Source organism: Lepisosteus oculatus, chromosome 9, assembly GCF_040954835.1.
Source record: "Lepisosteus oculatus isolate fLepOcu1 chromosome 9, fLepOcu1.hap2, whole genome shotgun sequence".
Taxonomy (NCBI): domain Eukaryota; kingdom Metazoa; phylum Chordata; class Actinopteri; order Semionotiformes; family Lepisosteidae; genus Lepisosteus; species Lepisosteus oculatus.
Window position 1 is genome coordinate 13,616,948 of NC_090704.1, and position 19,539 is coordinate 13,636,486.

The following is a 19,539-nucleotide window of genomic DNA, read 5'->3' on the forward strand; positions in this document are numbered from 1 at the left end:
ATTGGCAGGTGTAACACTGCCAATCTGAAACACCCCGTGTTAAAAGTGGACATGGTATTGTTTTGAACTAAACTAGACTTTCACTACACTGTTTTTACATCTGTTGATGAAACATAAAACCGAGTCACCAGAAGTGCTTTAGACACCTCTAAATATTTTTCTAATTTTGAAGTCAAAATACAGTACTACAGCAAATGAATTTAAAAACTAGGCCGGAGCAGAGAAGAAAAGTGATCTGATATAGTTGTGCTGCCATCTGCTGGTAAAAAAGTACTAATGTTCTAATACCTCAAACTGCGGAAGGGTCTTTATTGTGGGCTGTTAAAACCTCTAAAAAACAATCCAGAAGAAGGGCAGTCATTTGGCCTTATTATTTTAACTGTTATGACGAATCTGTCTAGCTTCCCGAGAATAAAAGCACAAGCTGCAAAGTATGAAGTATCTATGCATCAGAAAGAAGTACTCAACCATCCCCAAATCCCTATGTACATTTTATCAGTACATAGGGATTTAGGGAAAGTTGGAGATTTCATGTAACTTTTGAAACCCAATAATTAAAAGGCAACCTCCAAAATATTTAACAGCTGAAAACAATTACACACTTGACATTAATTAGATAATTAGATTAATTAAGGCTTCAACTAACTTGGCTTCAACAAACAGAACATTCATCTCGAATAAAAACCAGCCAGTGGCCGAGACTTGGATTGGGAAACGTTGCGCTAGTATACGGTATAAAGTATACATTTCAGTATAAATCAAATGTTTTACTGAGATATACAGGATACAGGATATCACGATAAAGACCTAGAACCCCCCCCCCCCAAAAAAAAAATACTGCCTGTGTGCCCTGCCCTGTTTATCAATAAACGATTTTTGGACATATTGAAAGTGGGAATAAAATCCTCTGTGAAACCTGATGAATGTCAGTAAGCAAATTTAATAAGAAGTAGTAAGCTGTATTTATGCACACAAACTAATAGATAAAAAATATTTTCATCTAAACGAAGCATATTTTCACCCATGAGAAATTTTCTAAAATAAAGGGGCTTATTTACAGTACATGCACCATTTTGCCTTGGAAATGGCAAATGGAACTCTTAAAACGCTAATAAAAATCTCGCATGACCTAATTTCTCGGGACAGTGCACTTTCCGAACTATCCAGCAGAGGACGCTTTGGTATCTAGAAACAAAATATCACAATACAAAACTGCCTCGTCTGCTTATGGGTGGCATCTTTTTTGTTCCACACATCTGTATCCAACATATAATTTCATCAATACCAAAGCATGTTGCAGACATCTTACTATACTGATGAATGGCACTGGTGTATTAGCAATAAAAAACTCACAACATTATATGACATTTACATGGTTACATCTCTCAGAAAAATAATAATAATAATAATAATAAAAAACTTTATTTTATATAGCGCCTTTAAAGGTGGCTTCTCAAAGCGCTTTACAGGATGACAATAACAATAAATAAGAAGACTACAACAATAAATAAGAAAATTTCACAAGACAGGACACAATTATAATTACAACAATACAACAATAACAATAGAGGAGACCGTGGAAGATGGTATTAAGAAGAGCAGAGGGGTGAAGAATGGAACCAGTTAAGTAAAGGCTTTTCTGAAAAGGAGGGTTTTGAGTCTGGATTTGAAGGAGTTTAGAGAAGGTGACTCTCTAATATCCTTGGGCAAGGAGTTCCAGAGCTTGGGGGCATAGCAGGAGAAGGCCCTGTCGCCCATACAATGTAGACGGGCTTGGGGGACAGTAAGGAGGGCAGAATTTGAAGAGCGGAGGTTGCGAGGTGGGGAGTAGGGCGATAAAAGTTCAAAGTGAATATTCCTGTGGAAATGATTTTATGTATAATTTCCAATAAATCAGACTTGATTGATTTTATTTTGTGGTTATTGTCTATGGCTTTTTATATTGTCTATGTTTCCATATGGAGGCCCTTAAAATGTTCTAGTACTCTGATTTCCTTCAACAGTTGAAAAAAGTTTTGTTTACACTTGTAAGTACATAAAGGAATGTTAGAACTCAGCAGTTATAGTAGAGATATTGATAGATACTGTATGTTCAGTTAGAATTTACCCTGAAATACAGTTTACCATGTACTTTAAATGTACTTTTTACATTAACTGCTTATTCCAGTGGACCTCTTAAGATGATGATGCCAGTGAAAAGACACTGTTTTCCCTTATTTAAAAATGCTGAATTTAGTCTTTTTGGGTTACTAAGAATGCTAAAAAACAAGTAAAATAGCAAAAGTTAATGAAATCTTTCTGAGATGAACACTACAGTTGTTTTTTTAGAACAAAAAGTCAAATTGAGTAATACTAATTCACTGTTGATAATGACAGCAAAATAACTATTTCCATGTTTTCTTAGACTTACTGCCAAAGAGGCAAATTCATGACTCACTCTTACCTGGATGAAATACTTTATTATAAGTGATAAGTTTATTTCCATATTTTATTTTAAGAAAAAATATCCTCCCCAGCTTAAGGGTTTTCTGTAATCCACAATTTTAAACAAAAAACATATTTTTTTATTTTTACTGATGTATTGGATCACCATATATAGTACTAAGGGTAATATGTTAATCTGCAGCAACACTTAGAGGTTTGTGGAATGCCCACACCCAGTATCAAATTTTAGTATTTGATCAAACTAAGATTGTTAGTTTTGAAATAGATTAATTTTTGGCAGTATGTGATTAACAGTAACACAATGTTTTCACATGGAGTCTCTGTTGGCACCAGTGCCATTAGATTATGCTTGAACTTTCTATCCTTTCCTAATCCCTGCACTACTATAAATGTAGCCCTCTCACTAAATATATATTCAGGTACACCTTGTAAGCTTTTCACTCAGAATAAGTGGCAATGCACTATATTGTAATTTCCTCTTATAGCAGCAGGAAATAGTTACTTTTGCATCTACAAAGGTGTGTGATAACAAATCCCTTAAAATCCATTACCTTTGGATGATGTACTCTACAGCAAAGTGTACAACAATCAGACTTGGCAACACTGATATGCTAAGTTAGTACAGGTGTATCTGGTTTTAAAATTAATGACTCAACAGAACAACTACAACCCACATCAAGTGTTGTCTTCCTAGAAATATATAAAGATTATGTGTAAAATAGAGAGAACTGGTACAAAGGTCAGGATATCAAAATTATATTAAAGAAAAAAACAGAACAGCCACAAACACAATTATTTGGGAAAAAGTAACTGACGGAATGAAAAACGAGTGAGGCAGCTGAGTATATTTTCTGTTTTCTTAAACATTTTTTAAATGTAAATTTTCTATACAATTTTGAATCTCTTCTGTGCTGTGAATTAGAGGGGTCGTGCGAGGAGTTAGGAGAGTTACTGTAAAATTATACAGCTGTAATTGAGAATGCAATCCAGTTTGTATCCGAGGTGAAAAATTGTTTCCAGACACAGAATTCTTCTAATGTCCTGCTAGACTGACAAAAACACACATGTGTTCAGCTACTGTATGAACATGACAATATGTATAAATAAGATCAGACAGGGAGGTGTTCGTAATTTACTGTCAAACCCAAATAACCTTTTGTCAGAAACAGTAAAAAACTTCCAGTAACATGCCCTTTATTTTGTTTTTTTTTAATCCAAAGATAGGCTTCCACTCACAAAACTGCACGTAGGCCCTTCAATGCAGGCACAATTTTATCACTTCAATCTCAAGGGAGGAATTTGTTTAGGTTTCAATTGATGAGTCAAGATAAACATTTTCTCAGCAATTTTCAATTACATCAAGGGAGCTGCACTTTTCTGGAGACGAGGTGCATTATGAAGTACATACTAATGCGCACAAACACTTAATTTTTAGACAATAGATCTTTCAGAAATGTCTGTGCTTAGGAGCTACAATTCCATATACTGTAGCTTTGCAAGTGGGAGTGTGAAGGCAATGTCTGGAGCAGGAAGAACTCAGTCTGCTCCTTAATGGAAGGTGATGACAGGTGATGAGGAAATTACTTCAGACTTCTCATCTCTTCTATGAGCTGTTTCTGATAAGACTCCTTTCTGATGCAAAGTTTTTCCAAGACTGAGGGTTTGTGTGAGCGTGTCTTTTGCATGGAAATGATAATAATGGTAATAATGATTCATATGATTATTCTAAACACAGTAAATGCAGCAAGTAACACAGGTGGACCAAAGCATTAACCAACAACTACTTTTTTACACTGAAAATGTGAAAAAGAGTTATTCTTTTACAACTTATATGTACAATATTTTTCTCTCGAAGTGCATCTTTTCAGTTTAGCACACCTCTGCTCTTTCTGGGCCATGGTATTGAAAATATGCACTGGTGCTGTGTGTGATAAGTACAGTGCAGACAGGACAAAATCGATAGATAACATGAGGTAAATCTTTATTTTGATGTAAAGTTAATATGAATGTCAAAATAGGAGATATGGCAGTGCCATATTTTAGCACACAGGTTTAATTACTTTTAAAACATGGTGTTTACCATGTTGACAACTGATCCCTGCCCTGTGGTCTTTTAAAATTGCATTTCTGTTGTAGAATTTCCCATAACAACGAGAAAAAAATGAATTTAACCTTCTAAATAAAATAATTTTAGAATTTTTTCAAAAGCTAGTTTTTCTTTTCCTTCATTCATACTGTAGTTCATAGTTCATTTAAACAGTCATCTGTTGAATTAGTCAAACATTGAGTGATGCCAATTCTCCTTGAAAATGATTGCATTTAAAGCCACTATATAACATAACGTTTATATTATTATTATTATTATTATTATTATTATTATTATTATTATTATTATTATTATTATTATTATTATTATTATTATTATTATTATTATTATTATTATTGATGCCATTGAATGAGGAACTCTTCCTCTACTGGGCCAGGTATTTGTATTACTTCACATTTACAAGTTTTAGTCGTACAAAGACTTCAGCTGCACATACAAGAGTTAAATGCTACAGCAGGTAGTTTTGGCTTCTTGTGTGGGCATCTGCCTCATAAAGGTATAATGGGGCTGGGCAGTAACTTGCAGTTGCCTGGAGGGTTGTTCTTTTCTCCTTTCACTCATGATCCACTCCATCCTGGTTGCCAAACTGGATGAAAGCCTGAGCTGTTTTGATGAAAGGCTCATGGCTTCTAAGGCATTGTGTTGGCAGCGTCATATGGATCTTGTCATGTCAAAGGTGAGCTTGATTGTCATCACTTTTTAAGTGCTGTCAGCCTTGTTGCAGTCTGCTGTCAGCAGACGGGGTGGGACGCCAGACGGAATGGACATGAGTGTCATGAGGGGGTGCTGGTATCCTCTTATCATGCAGAGAGCGAATGAGTATCCATCCATCTTCACTGCGTGTAGACTCCTGCCTCAAGAAGACACACAGTACAGTATGCGGCAAGTGTTAGAGCAGAGGAGCACACACTTCTCATGGCAGTACATGAGGGCTCTATCCACCTTGCAGATGGTTTTCTGAGTTTTTAGGTAGGCCTCAAATTGTTGGCCTTCCTATCCCTTTCTAGAGGTTAGGGGATATCCTCAACAGACTTGCTGGCAGGAAGGCTAGCCATTTCATTGGTGTACATGTATGTGAGTTTAAGGTCTGCGGGTGAAAAGCAGTGTAGAGGTTGAAGAACGCAGGGGATAACGCTAATTCTTTTGTAGCATTTTTTAAAATATCCTGGACTGGTTGGTCTGTCTGTTAATGGTGACATTTAAACAATGGTTGCCAATGATTTCTTGGATTGCTCTTGTCATGTGTCAGTCTTAGAAGCAACCTGTGTTTTTCTAACTGTAGTCTCTAACTGCCATGATACGTTCCTCTGTCTTCCTCTGTGTTCTTCCTAAAACCTAATGCGTGCTCTTCTGGAAAGAATATCTTCTGAATCTGTGACTCATGCTAATTAATATTAGTCATTCCATAAGTTTAAAGTGAACTGATAAGAAATAGGTGGGACAGCAGCTGTGTGGATCATTATCTAGATTGTGTGATTTCAGGATTAATTTTGTTTGTGTAGGACTTCACATGCATGTCTTCAAATGTTGAGATTTTCATTTGAAGGTGTGTTTGAAGCCTGGGATGCTGGCTTGGCTCTCAGCAGTTGCACCTTGAAGACTGCAGCAGGGGGACGTTGTTAACACTAAAAAAAGAATTGTATGGGATTGAAGCCCTCAACAGTCATCTGTAGCTGTCCCAGTTGTCTGTCTGAGCTTCACAATGAAACTTTATAGATGCTGTCACTAATGTACTATTAATGGTCTTAACCACACAAGCTCAAATTAATCTCTGATACCCCAAGGAAATAATGACAACTAATTATATCTCTTTGTCATTACCAGGGAGGACTGTGTTGAGGACATTTTGTATTCCCACCCATTTTGTAACATGAAAAATGATGATACAACGAGGTAAACCTGGCATGTTTAATGTTCTAGAGACCACCTTTCATTAGTCTGGGTCATTACTTCACGATAAATTTTGCTCAGTGTTGCTTGGGAACAAAACGCGTTTCTTAGTAGTTAAGTAATTTCAACTTGAGAAAACAAACATAAAAGAGCTTTTTTTTTAGCCATGCCCCATAAGCATAATAATTAATAATAATTTATTATTTATCAAAAGATCAAAAGACCACCAAAACAGCTTAAAAAGGATAATTAACGTACAAGTAAACAACATTCAAAAAATAAAGAAATCAGCTGTTCCTAAAATTATTTGTGACGGTGTTGCATTTAAGCTAAGAATTCTTCACCTACTAGACAGTTTTCAGAGATTTCATGTGCTTTGCTGTGCTCTGTATGGAAGTGCTGTGAATGTAGGGCACTCCCACACACACAGAATGCTCCTTCATTGACAGATCAAAGTCTCATGCCTGGTAATGCTCTTTCCCTCAGGCATCCCAGTGAAAAAAAAAGGAGTGAGAGGAATGAAAAAAAAAAAACAGGTCACGGATAAAAATAATTCTCATTTTTCACATTTATACATTTTCCAGAAACCAAAAGACAGTTCTGATTTATCATTATATAGTATGATTTATCTACATATGGCAAATTAAAATTAACTACAGAACTATAGAAGATCCCTTGTCAATATTTTTTTTAATGAATATAGCAGTGAAACAACCCCCAACACTCCTACACAGATCTAAAAAAAATATATATATTTCTGGTTATCCTCATTATTTCTATTGTTTCTATACTCCTTGCAAGAAGTACTTTGTCACTCACACCCCCACAACTTTCTATTTTGACTCATAACAAAAATACTGGGCTCCTGTAATAGGCTTTGGGGGAACAGAGTTGCATTTAATTCCTGGCAGGCAAAACCTGTGTGGTTCTGCTTAGATCGATGTAAAGCTTTGCTGTGAATTTGATTCTTTGTTTTAATTAAGTGTGCTTTTGCTTTACACAGGAACATGTCAGAAGGTTAGCAGTGGTTGAGACTGATGATTAGGTTGGCGTCTGGGGCCAGTTACCATGTGTCATCTGTGGTGATTGGGAGTTCAGGGCTAGGGTAACAGCACAATGACTGATGGCTGTGGGACAGGAATTGTCTATGTACTGTATATGTGATAGCTAGACAGTTAGGCCAAAAGGCCTGCATTATACCAATAAGATCGTACAGGCAAGGGCACCATAACTCCAATAATGATCAATAAAAAGGTCAACCACATGTGCATAATTATGGGTGACAATGAACCAATGTCAAACAGTCTGCCAGAATTTCAAATCTACTTCTCATATGATGAACCAAAGTAACCTGGATACATGGAAGAGTGTAAAAGTAAATCAAACACAAAAAGCCTCATCTTAAAATAATTATTATTTACAATCTTTAAAAACACAGTGGACTGCCAGGGCTTATATTCATTAGAAATAACTCAAAAATATTCAGTAAAAATCTTTAAAATCCACATTTAGTCAACACAATGTCAAGGGCCACAAAGCTGATGTAAATGTTACGAAGACACTCTGAGTCCCTGTTTTCTCTGTGGAAACAAGCATCCCATCAAAAAGTTAAGTATCCTGAGGAAACTCTGGAAACACAACATCCCATATTCTCATCTGATCATTAAAGCTTTAACAAATACAGCAATGAATGTGGTTTTCTTTTTCAGTGCCCTAACCTACTGAAAAAAATATCCTTCAAAGAGGATAAAAGCACAAAATGTGTACTTAACATTAACAGCCATCCTGTAGAATGAAGATCAAAAACATTGTTTTGTCCGAAATAGAAAGGGATTGTCAAACACACAGGTACAGTATGGCCGTCACTGAAAGAACAGTTCAATATGCATGTGTGCAATGTCAAATTGCTTACTTCTCCATTCCTGAAATCACTACATTCCTATGGTAACCCTCTGCATATGGATTTCGTAAACTAGCTACAAATTCTCACCACTATTTAACAAAAGAATGTTTTGCAACAATGTAGTTGAGGCATTAATTACTGATATAACTTTCCCATGATTTTGAAGTTCAGTGCACTCAAGATGATTTCCTTGAAAATGCATTAAAAAAACCTGTAGATCCCATCATCTTAAACCTTTGCCCTTAGTAGTTGTTCCAACCACCCATTTTGGCTCACTTGCTTTGTGCCTGTCCAGGATTTTAATATCTGTTGCCCAACCACCCCCAGTCTTAACATACTGTACGGTACGCTGAGTACAAGACCATGGAATGAGATCACAAATTTTTTGTTTATGTTTGTTCAAATTTATTAAACCATATGTTTTGGGGTCAACATTCTGGTGCAGATTGCAGCTAATCGTAGTTGCAGACATTGCTAAATCTGCGCATTCCTCCTTTTTCTAACAAGTTAAACTCACTGCGAGTTTAAACCACAATGTGTCTGAGAAGGAAGCCTAAAGAACCATCTCCTTGTCATCAGTCCCTTAACCTTTCATTTAAATGTGTGGAGCATAAAGTCTGTTTTATTAATTTGAACTGCAGACCCTTATTTTTTTATTTTATTTGAATAAATACTAGATTATGGAAACCTATTTTGTTAATTTGCCATAAGAGATATTTACTGTACTAATGTTCCATTTCAGGTATTTATCCTATTTTGAGCAAGCAGTAAACCTCAGTTATTGGGTAAAATGGAGACAGATACTTTATCAGAAACTCCAACAAAGTATGAAGCATTTTTCATAATTTCTTGTGTTTTAGTGATTCCTTAAATGTGGTATGTCTCAACGTTGTGTTATAACTGTAGCCAGCTGCTACATCTTCATGGGTAAACGAAAGCTTGCCAGAATTGCTCCATCTTTTATTTCATGTGGCAGGATGCCATTGATGAGAGCCAACCCTGGTCTGGGGGTGCCAAGATTGTCTTCTCAATTAAACATGCTATAATCACATGAAAGAAAGAAATTAAAACATTGTTTAGTTCTGGCATTGTAGTTTTCAAATTTCACATACCTGTATGTCTCAGGTTTGAAGAGAATTCTAGATTTTCCTAACCTATTTTTATATGCAATATACACTATGTTGTGCACTGCTTTATTATTTTATGGCATGTTTATGAACATACTGAAGTCATGACACATTATGTCAATGCATCAGCAGCTTTACAGAACTGTAACCTGGAAAGACAGAAGCCAGACACCCTTATTTATTCAGGAGAGAAACCGCTATGTGTGTACTACAACTGAAGATCACTGGGAAGATACAGGTTTCTGTTATTATCAGGGCAACAAATACGAGCCTGAAAGCCTTCTGGTTGAAAATACACGAGTCATTGCACACGACAGCAGCAGAGACCTCTGAGCGAGACACACTAGAAAAAAAATGAATCATTCTGTCTGGGTATAAAAGTGCCCACCCATATTCTGGAAGAAAAAAAAATCTGCTTTACTGGCAAAAGGCTAGCATAAACTCACATTTGTTTAAAACTTTAAACACATTCTCAGTCCTCTAAAGGTTTTTTAGTTTATCTTCAGTTCAAGTCCTTTGTCACCAAATATCATTGCCCCATTTGTTTCAAGTAAGGCAATCCGAACAATCTCCAGCTAGATCACTATGTACAATTACTTTTACTAATGTAGTTTTATTAGGATTTAAATAATAGGTTGATTCAGTTCTTTTCAGTTCTTGGAAATCTAATTTAGTCTAAAAGCTCTTGGCATAGTTAAACTATTGTATCACTTTTTGTTAATAGTGTTTGCCTGCAGTGTCTTAACACGACACAACTTTGCTGCAATAAAACCCTTCAGTTGTCCTTATCTTTAAATGTTTCCTCTTTCCTACCCTAGACAACCTTTGCGTGCTAGCATTATAACTCAACAAGTGAACCATCCAGTGATAACTTTCCACTCTAAATTCCCTGCCTCCCTGGGTTTTCTATATCATTCAACACAATCTAATATTCCCCTTTCTCATCTCTTCCGTTGGAGTAGTTGCATCCACATTGACTTCCCAGTAAGGCCAATGACATTAAAGTTTACCTCTGGGCCAAGAGTGAGTCACTTGGCACATTGCAAACAAAATAAAAATATTTCAGTGATGGAACTCGGTTTAGTCTCATCTGCTTTTTCAGTTTTAACATTGTCACTATTTAATTACGGTCCCATCCCTTCTTGGAACCTTTACATTCCAGCACACTGTTGTCTGTCTTAGGCAGCAACATTAACATCTTGTAGTTTGATCTCATCAGATCTCAGAAGCTAAGGATTTGACAGCATCAGCAACAGCTTTCAAAGCCTCTATCTTTCATATACAAAGTAGCTCCATCCAAGTAAGGCAGAATAGCATTCAATGTCTGCAAAAGGGCATGCAAAGAGTCCTCAAAGCATTCCTTGAAAAGTCTTTTGGTTTCTGTCCGTGCAACACAACTGTCTTTAAATCAAATGTGAAGCATGTCTAATGCCACCATAGCTAATTGTTTTAAGTCTATTGAATTAATGAATACAAAGTGTTTGATTCTCTTAAAACAGAGAAAATCAAGTAACTATTAATCTGGACCTTTCCCCTTTAATTGTTTGATGTGATAATGGCTATATCTGATATTGTCTAAATTCCTTCAGGCTATATGCATTAAGAAAAACCTTACCAGATAGCAGCAAAAAAACTAACTTAAGCAAAAAAGTCTGTTCTATTATCTTTAATATTTTTTTTAATCTAGCAGAAGTGAACTAATGTTTTTTATCAACTTAAACAAAAACTATAATTTCATCCAGGTCCACCGTGTTTTGAATTTTACACTGCACATTTTCCCTTTACTTTATAATTAGTATATCGTTTTTATAACATTTAATCTCATATTCTATAACTGGCCAGACATCTTCTTGGTTAAACATTATTTGAGCGCATCCATTTAGACAGTCATGATAGAAATATAAAATATAATTTCGTTCTTGTGTGTTTGGTTTGCACACACAAGGAATTCTGCAAAAATAATTGACATTGTCAAACCTTTGCATCATGCAATTCAAGATACTTGTTTTTAGCTATTGATTAGTAAATCTATATTTATGCACTCTTAGTGCAAAACTTTGCCCAGGGATTTGTGTTGGTTTCTGGACAAGAAATCAATATTGACATTGCCAGGCTGGCTTCTCACCGCTGTGTGAAGGAACATGTGAAATCTGTCGGCCTCTCTTCACAGCATTAACATGACTGAAAAGTCACACTCCGCAAAATCAAGCACCCATATATTAGAACTTGTCCTTATGCACTTAAAAGATAAGCAAAACATTATCATGAATAAAGTGTAAGCACTTGTGTAAGCAGTGTAAGCAGTCAGTTGAATGTAAGCAATGTAAAATATTATTTTATTAACCTTGTTGGGAACAAATACCAGACAAAAATCCACCAGACATAAGAGACAACTAAGAGAAAAGATCATTACTAAATATGGCCACATATAAAATACAATTCGTATCATGTGTTTTTGACTTTTCAAAAATGAGAATTTTATAGTGCTTAGTTATGTTCTATATATGGGACATTCATAAATATACAGTATATAAGGCCAGTACAGAGCCACAACATACACTCATGCAAGAATAAGATTCCAAATCAATGTCTGAAATAATCTGTTTTAGAACACACATCCACTTCTTAGTACTGTAAATAACAGTCAAATTAAAAAATTGTCCATTTGATGCTGAAAGGAGAAAAAAAATTGTAGCTAGATATTAAAAGAAGGAGAAAATAGAGCTTTGAGCATATTTGAGAGTATTTAGAGTTTTATACTCTTCATTATTAAGTGTGCTTAGTCACGGAGTCACATGATTTTCCTATATCCTATATATAAAAAGAGATCGAAATGGCTACTGCTACATTAAAAAATAAAAGTGTGGGTATTGGTAATGGCATTGATGTTGGTAAAAGAAACATCTAAAGAAAAAATAAAGGTAATAACTAAAAAAATCTATTTTTTTTAAGCAAATCCTTCAGGTCTTGAACACTATGGACCTAAACCAACTACTTTCAAGCAGATGAAAAATGGAAACAAACATCATCTCAATGCAAGCTTGAAAACTGAGCACAGAGATGTAAAACCCTGGTGAGATATATAATGAATCAACTCATTGAATTTATTTTAGATTAAGTACTTGTATGTTCTTTGGATTTCTATTAGAACATATTAAGCCAGTACTGCATATTTCCAGAGCACAAGGAGTCCCTTCTCCTAAGGTTATTCACAGCACTGTAGTTATCGTATAACAAGTGTGCAGCAATTACTAATACCCCAAAATCCCTCCTGTAGGTTACAGATTCAGTGATCTTGGGTTGCCTAGCAAAAGACAGTATTACAAATCCCTCCTAAATTCTTGCGGCAATATTTTGATACAGTTAGCTCATATGGATTGACTGTTTGAGAAGATCCTGAGAACTTGGGAAAGAACCCTGACATAATCACACACTTGAAAATTACCTTGAACTTCTGTCACTTAACATGTAATAATGAGGTAATGTATCCTGTTTGGGAGTTTCCCATACTTGTTAAGTGAATATTGCCCTTCAAACAATCACAAGGTCAAGGCAAAAGGCATTGGATTTTGAAAAGAACAGACTGAAACAAAATCAGTAGGCTCCAGCAGTTGCACCCCTCAGTTTCTTACAAGTGTCTTGTAAAGTCATTGATTTGGGTAAGTCTGTCCCCTTTGTTTCTAACTACAAGGATTTCAAGCACTTAAACTTCATTCAAGAGTCTGGAAACTACAGCTGAAGTTTTCTTGGATCTTTTGACTGGATACTCGATAAGTACTGTATGACACATGAGTGATATCAACACGTTTCTTAGAAAGCCTTATTTGTTTTGCACCAGTCAGCTAGGTTCCGGGACACTGCCTCCAAGTCACATTTAGAAAAAGAAATGGAAAACATTTAATTTGACCGAACTCTCCAAGGACATCAGGAAGGGGAAAGATTGTGTGCCCATTATCATGATGAATAAAAATGTTTTGAAAATGAAACAGGATACATGTATATTAACCCACTTCTTCTCCTTGAATACAATGAGGAAATTAACCCTTGAGTCTAAAATGATCTACAGTCTCGATGCTTTTCATTGTTGTTAAGTTAAATGACACCTCAGTTCAAGGCAAACGGAGGAAATGAAAATATGAAAAAATCAGACAGCATTTAAAGGATATTTAATTTGAATCAATAAAATCTTCCTTTGATAGCTGCCTTAGCTGAGTAATACCTTTCTTTGATATTAATACTAGAATAGAGAATCAATTAAAAACAAGGGTGTGGTGACTGAATACATTTCAGTGAATACAATACATGGTAAACAATAGATTTCAGTTATATTAGACATCTTTTTAAACGTATTTACTTTAATTGGTGATTCATTAAATCACTTATTTTGTTTTATGTCCCTAATAGATGCATACATGTTTCCATTGACTATCCCTATTCAGACAGTTTTTTTGTTCTCCTGTATGTTGGATTTATTCATCTTTTTCTATCCAAAACAAAAATAGATGTTCGTGGATCCCTTGGAGATGCATGTAGATGAGATTTAGGACCTTTAGTATGGTTGTCATGCCAACGCCTGTTCAGTACTGGCCAAAAAGCATATATTCAGGTGGAAACACAACACAGAACTTGCAGAATGATATACTGTAGATAATAGACAAGACAAAACACATAAACAAGTTCTTTATCACAGTGTGTTTATTCAAATTTCCATTAAAAACATTGATTTTACTATAAGCTGATGTTGCCATTCAATATATATTAATATCACAGAAGCAAGTGGATAGTTTTACAGTATGGGAAATGGAGAGAACCTTCAAGCTGATATTTTCATGAGCTGAGTGCTGCTGACTGTATAGGAATGCTACTGCTTTCTCTGCATTTTTCAAACCTTTTCACTTCAGTGACACATTTCCTACTGGCAGTGCTCAAAGCAGGCTGACTAAAAAAAGTGATTATATTGTAGTCATGCACATGCGCAATGTAAATGTCAAGAATCATTTAAGTTCATAAAATGAATCAGCAGGTTCCCTTATAGGGTTATTAGTGGCCTCCTAATCAGAAATGGTTACAAGTAAATTATGTTGTCAGCCAGTAATAATGCTACCCCACATTTGTATTTTGTTAAGTATACCATTCTTCAATAAATAGAACCAAGAGAATTATTACCATGCTCTAAAGTGTAGGGCTGACAGTTTAGTAGGCTTGCAACTTTCGGGAAACTGTGGTTTGTGGTTTGTTTAATAAAGATTAATGAGATAACGTACTTTAAAAAAATAATGCAGTATTACAGGCATTTAGAAGGCTGACCATTTAAGCTCCCAACCAGAACAAAAGAACTTACAAAATCCCAGAGTTAATGGACCATGGCTAGGCTTGTAATACTACTGTCACTTGAATTAAATGTTATTGCTGTAGAAAGTGAAATATGAGGGAAAAAAGATTTGGTCTGAACTACATCACATAGGGTGAAAATATTCAGACGTATGTGGAGCTTTTTAACTTAAGAGATAAACTGCTGCAGAATAATTAAGAAAAGATTGGTATTTTACAATTTCCAGAACCACAATCAATCAGCAATGTACTCAACAAGAAAAAAAAAACATTCACATCAGTAGCTGGTGGTTATTTCTATCCAGGACAACAAAGCAAAGAAGGTGCTGCTGTTTTTGACATGGTGTTTTATAAGTCATGTCTGTGTTTTCCTCATCTATCAGTATTTGTAATGTTTGACTAAAGTTGTAATGAAGCAAGTGACAGCTTGCATAACACTTGGAGAATTGTATAATTGTACAATTCATATAAGAAATGTATCTGCCCAATAGTACCAGAAATCTTTAAATAATAGAATATTTTTGAGACAGATATTTTTATGCTCACTGTCATATGTCATATGATTAATATCTCCACCGGAGATGTATTTGGTAGGCTGGAAGACCTCTTCCTGAAATTTCATTGTATTACAGTGAAACATCATATGTTGACTTGTGGGGTGGTTATGCATGGTTCCGGACCTGGGGTGCTACTGTATCTGTGTGAAGTCTGAATGTTCTCCCCGTGATCATATGGGAACCTCCAGGTGCTCCAGTTTTTTCTCAGTCCAAAATCAGACTGGGAGGTCAGTTGGCTACTGGGAAAACTGGCCCTGGTGTGAATGTGTGCGTGTCTGTGCTTGTGTCTGCTCTGCAATGGACTGCTGTCCTGTCCAGGGTTTACCCTACCCTGTGCCTATAACTTGCCAGCATAGGCTCAAGTCCTCCAGTGATCCTAAACTGGATGAAGCAGTTAGAAAATGGATGGATGGAGCAGCAGTGATTGTTGCTGTTGCATAGCTCCCACAGCAAAGGAGTGGGCAATAATTTATTATTCTTTTTAGATCCTCATTTGGGAACACTAACAGCATCTGAAGCCAATGCGTATCACAAAACAGCCATTCTGAATCTGGCCCTGTCAGGCCACTCAGGTACAAACTTTTTTTTTTTCACTGCGTCTTTGGAATTTTCTCATCACATACTTTTCTAGATTTTTGATTTGTCAAATACAGATTGTTGTAAATTTGTAATTTACTCCAAAATACCACACTTTGAAAAAACACAACTTTTGTACATTTTGAACTGTTTTGCTGTAATGTCTACCTAAAAGGCAAAACAAAGGCAGTATTCAGAACACCATGATAAATTACCTAAGCAAAGTAGCAAGCAATACAGTTTTACTTAAGAAAATCAATGCAAAATATTTGCCTTTAGTCTTGAATCATGTTTAAATGACGAATTGTACAAAAAATGTTCCTAAGGATTTAGCACTAGATCCCTTAAAAATACAATACTTGGTTTCATACCTGTACTAAGGTGAATTTGTTTCCTGATGTCTCTTATTAGTAGACCATACTGTAGAATCACGTAAAGTTAAAGGTGAAATGTGCAGCTAGATTTCTCTATGAATCAGTGCTAGAAAAAAAGCAATTTGTTTAAATTTGTTTTTCCAAACCATTAAGAAAAATATACATTAGTGTAAAAAAAAAGGTCATTTTAATACTAAAAACCAAAAAACACAGAAAATAATGAAAGTTATTCATGTGAGAAAAATGATTTTATTTTAGAGTCTTTTAATATTATAATGATTTCTCCTGCATCAATGTGTTGACTACAATATGCCATTTAGACTTTTATTACATGAAGTCAACTCATTTTCAACCGTCTGCTTCCTGGGGAGAAAATGCTTTTGCAAACTGATCTCCTAATATGTCTGAAACCAAAATAGAACTGAACGAACATAACGCAACTGACTCACTGCTTTAATTTCCAAGGTTAATACTCTTACCTCAAGGTGCTTTCGATCATGTTACTTTTCCTTGGAATCAATTTTCTACAACTTCCATTTGATACTCAAGCCCCACATCAATATTCTTAGTATGCTTTAAACAAACCTTGATATGCCAGTTGTACTTCAGAAAGATCTGTTTACAACTTTTGTATGTGCATGCTGGTTAGAACTGGTAGATATGGCGTATGGATAAAGCTTCCCAGCCATGTTTTTGAAGCTAAAACCTGGACTCCTTTCAAGAAAGGGCCCAGGTGAAGTTCTTGGATACTGTCAAATGTAAGCTCTTGTATATTCATAGCAAAGACACTTTTCTCCTTTAACACTGTAATGAAGGTGCCCTTATCCATGGGGATTACAATATACACATAATCTTTCCACAATTACTTTTAATTTGTGTTTCCACACTTGAACAGGTAAGTTCAAAGGACTACACAGTCCTTTGGTGTTTTGTAAACGGATCACCAACCAACTAGGAACCCCTCAGACTGTAATGGAAAAAGAGGCTCTGTGTCAAAATATACAGTAAACACTACAATTCTTTGAACTCCAAGATAAAAGGAAAGGAATTACATTACTTTGACATGCTTTGTAACAAATAAAAACAAACGTTTTAGGTTAACTAGGCCATTGCTTTTTAGGTTTTATTTATATTTGACATATTAATAGTTGAGCATAATGGTGGAGTGTTTGATAGTACTATTTCCTTAAGCTCTTGAGTCGGTCTGGGGTGCCTTCTGTGTAGAAAGTGTTTTTCCCATGGCAAATTGAGTTTTCTCCTGGTGCTCCTAATTTCTCCCACAGTCCAAAGACATACTGTCTAGGTTGATCTGCAACTCAAAATTGTCCCCTGTATGTGTCTGTGACATGTGATGGACAGGCACCATGTCCAGGATGTACAGTATTTTCCTTCTTTCTGCCCTGTTTGCTGAGGTAGAAAGTGGCGCACAGCAGTTATGTATTGAACCACATACTGTATTTGTTACTACAAATACAGTAGTAGTAACTACTATTTTTATTGAAAATGGATGGTTAGTAATTGTGTGTGGGCTCAAAGTTTTTTAGGGCTTTCATGCATTGGCAGAGTAAAGCCCATCTAACTCCAGCAGTAGTTCAGGTGGGTAGCTGCGTCAGCATGCGTAGGCCGCAAAGGAACAAGTAATAGGTTTATTCCATGCTGAAAAGAGAAGAAAGAAAACACAACGTTTCGGCTGTGGAGCCTTCAAATGTTGTATTTTCTTTCTTCTCTTTTCACCTTGGAATAAACCTATTACTAACTCCAGCAGTGCTCAAATTTGGCCTCTTTTCTTAGGAAGTCACAGTAACAGCTGTAAATGGAAAAGACATGAACAGGCTTTATAAAGACAGTCCACTTGAGTAGTCCACTTAAGAAACTGGGACCTTGCTTAAAATAAAAACAAGGATATCCAGGGCTAGAGAACTCTGCAATTGCTCATTCTGTAAACTGGAGATTAATCCTGGTCTTGGAGAGTTTCTCGTTTCAGTTATCAAAATTATTTACTTCAACTGATCATTTGCTTAATTAGTACCCATTTACAGTATAAGCAATCTGTTATACATTGCTTATTTTACGCAACCTATAATATTCTTAGTATTATACTATAATCCTATATACTGTACTTTAGTATTATTCTTCTTTCAAAACAGGTTGGCAGACCTGCCTTTTGTTAAACACTCTAAACAAGCCCAATCTTTCAAAAACAAGGATCTCAGATTCAGTTCAAATTCCTGGAGGGCTTGGTGTGTCCAGGTTTTGGTATTGTACCACTCTAAAATTATATTGTTTCTCTTATTTAATTAGCTGTATATAAATGCATACAACTGGCCAGCAGCCATATCACCCTGCAACTCACAACTGGCAACCCACTGAAGCTAAGCAGGTGTGAGCCTGGTCAGTACCTGGATGGGAGACCTCCGGGGAAAAACTAAGGTTGCTGCTGGAAGAGGAGTTAGTGGGGCCAGCAGGGGGCGCTCACCCTTCAGTCCATGTGGGTCCTAATGCCCCAGTGTAGTGACGGGGACACTATACTGTAAACAGGCGCCGTCCTTCGGATGAGACGTAAAACCGAGGTCCTGACTCTCTGTGGTCATTAAAAATCCCAGGCTCTTTCTCGAAAAGAGTAGGGGTGTAACCCCAGCATCCTGGCCAAATTTCCCCATCGGCTGTTATCAATCATGGCCTCCTAACAATCCCCCTCTGTGAATTGGCTTCATTACTCTGCTCTCCTCCCCACTGATAGCTGATGTGTGGTGAGCGTTCTGGCGCACTATGGCTGCCGTCGCATCATCCAGGTGGATGCTGCACATTGGTGGTGGTGGAGGGGAGTCCCCATTACCTGTAAAGCGCTTTGAGTGGAGTGTCCAGAAAAAGCACTATATAAGTGTAAGCAATTATTATTACAACTAACCTGGTTTCAAGGCATTTTATTTATAGCTGTACCTACAATGAAGTGGGTTTGCAGTCATCAACAATTAACCTCTTTAAGAAAAAAAATATATATTTCAAAGAACTTGTTTAATTGACTGGCACAAAAGTCCTCCAGGAACTGAGTGTGACACTTCTGTTCTATAGCCTTTCCATTCTCTTTAATCACATATATGGATATTCACAAGTTCACACATCCTCAGAAATAACATGTTGATGCTCAAGACCTAAGATCTTGACTGTATGATGCATTGTTTTACCAAATCATTTCCATTCATGATCTTTCTCTGCTAACTAATTATTT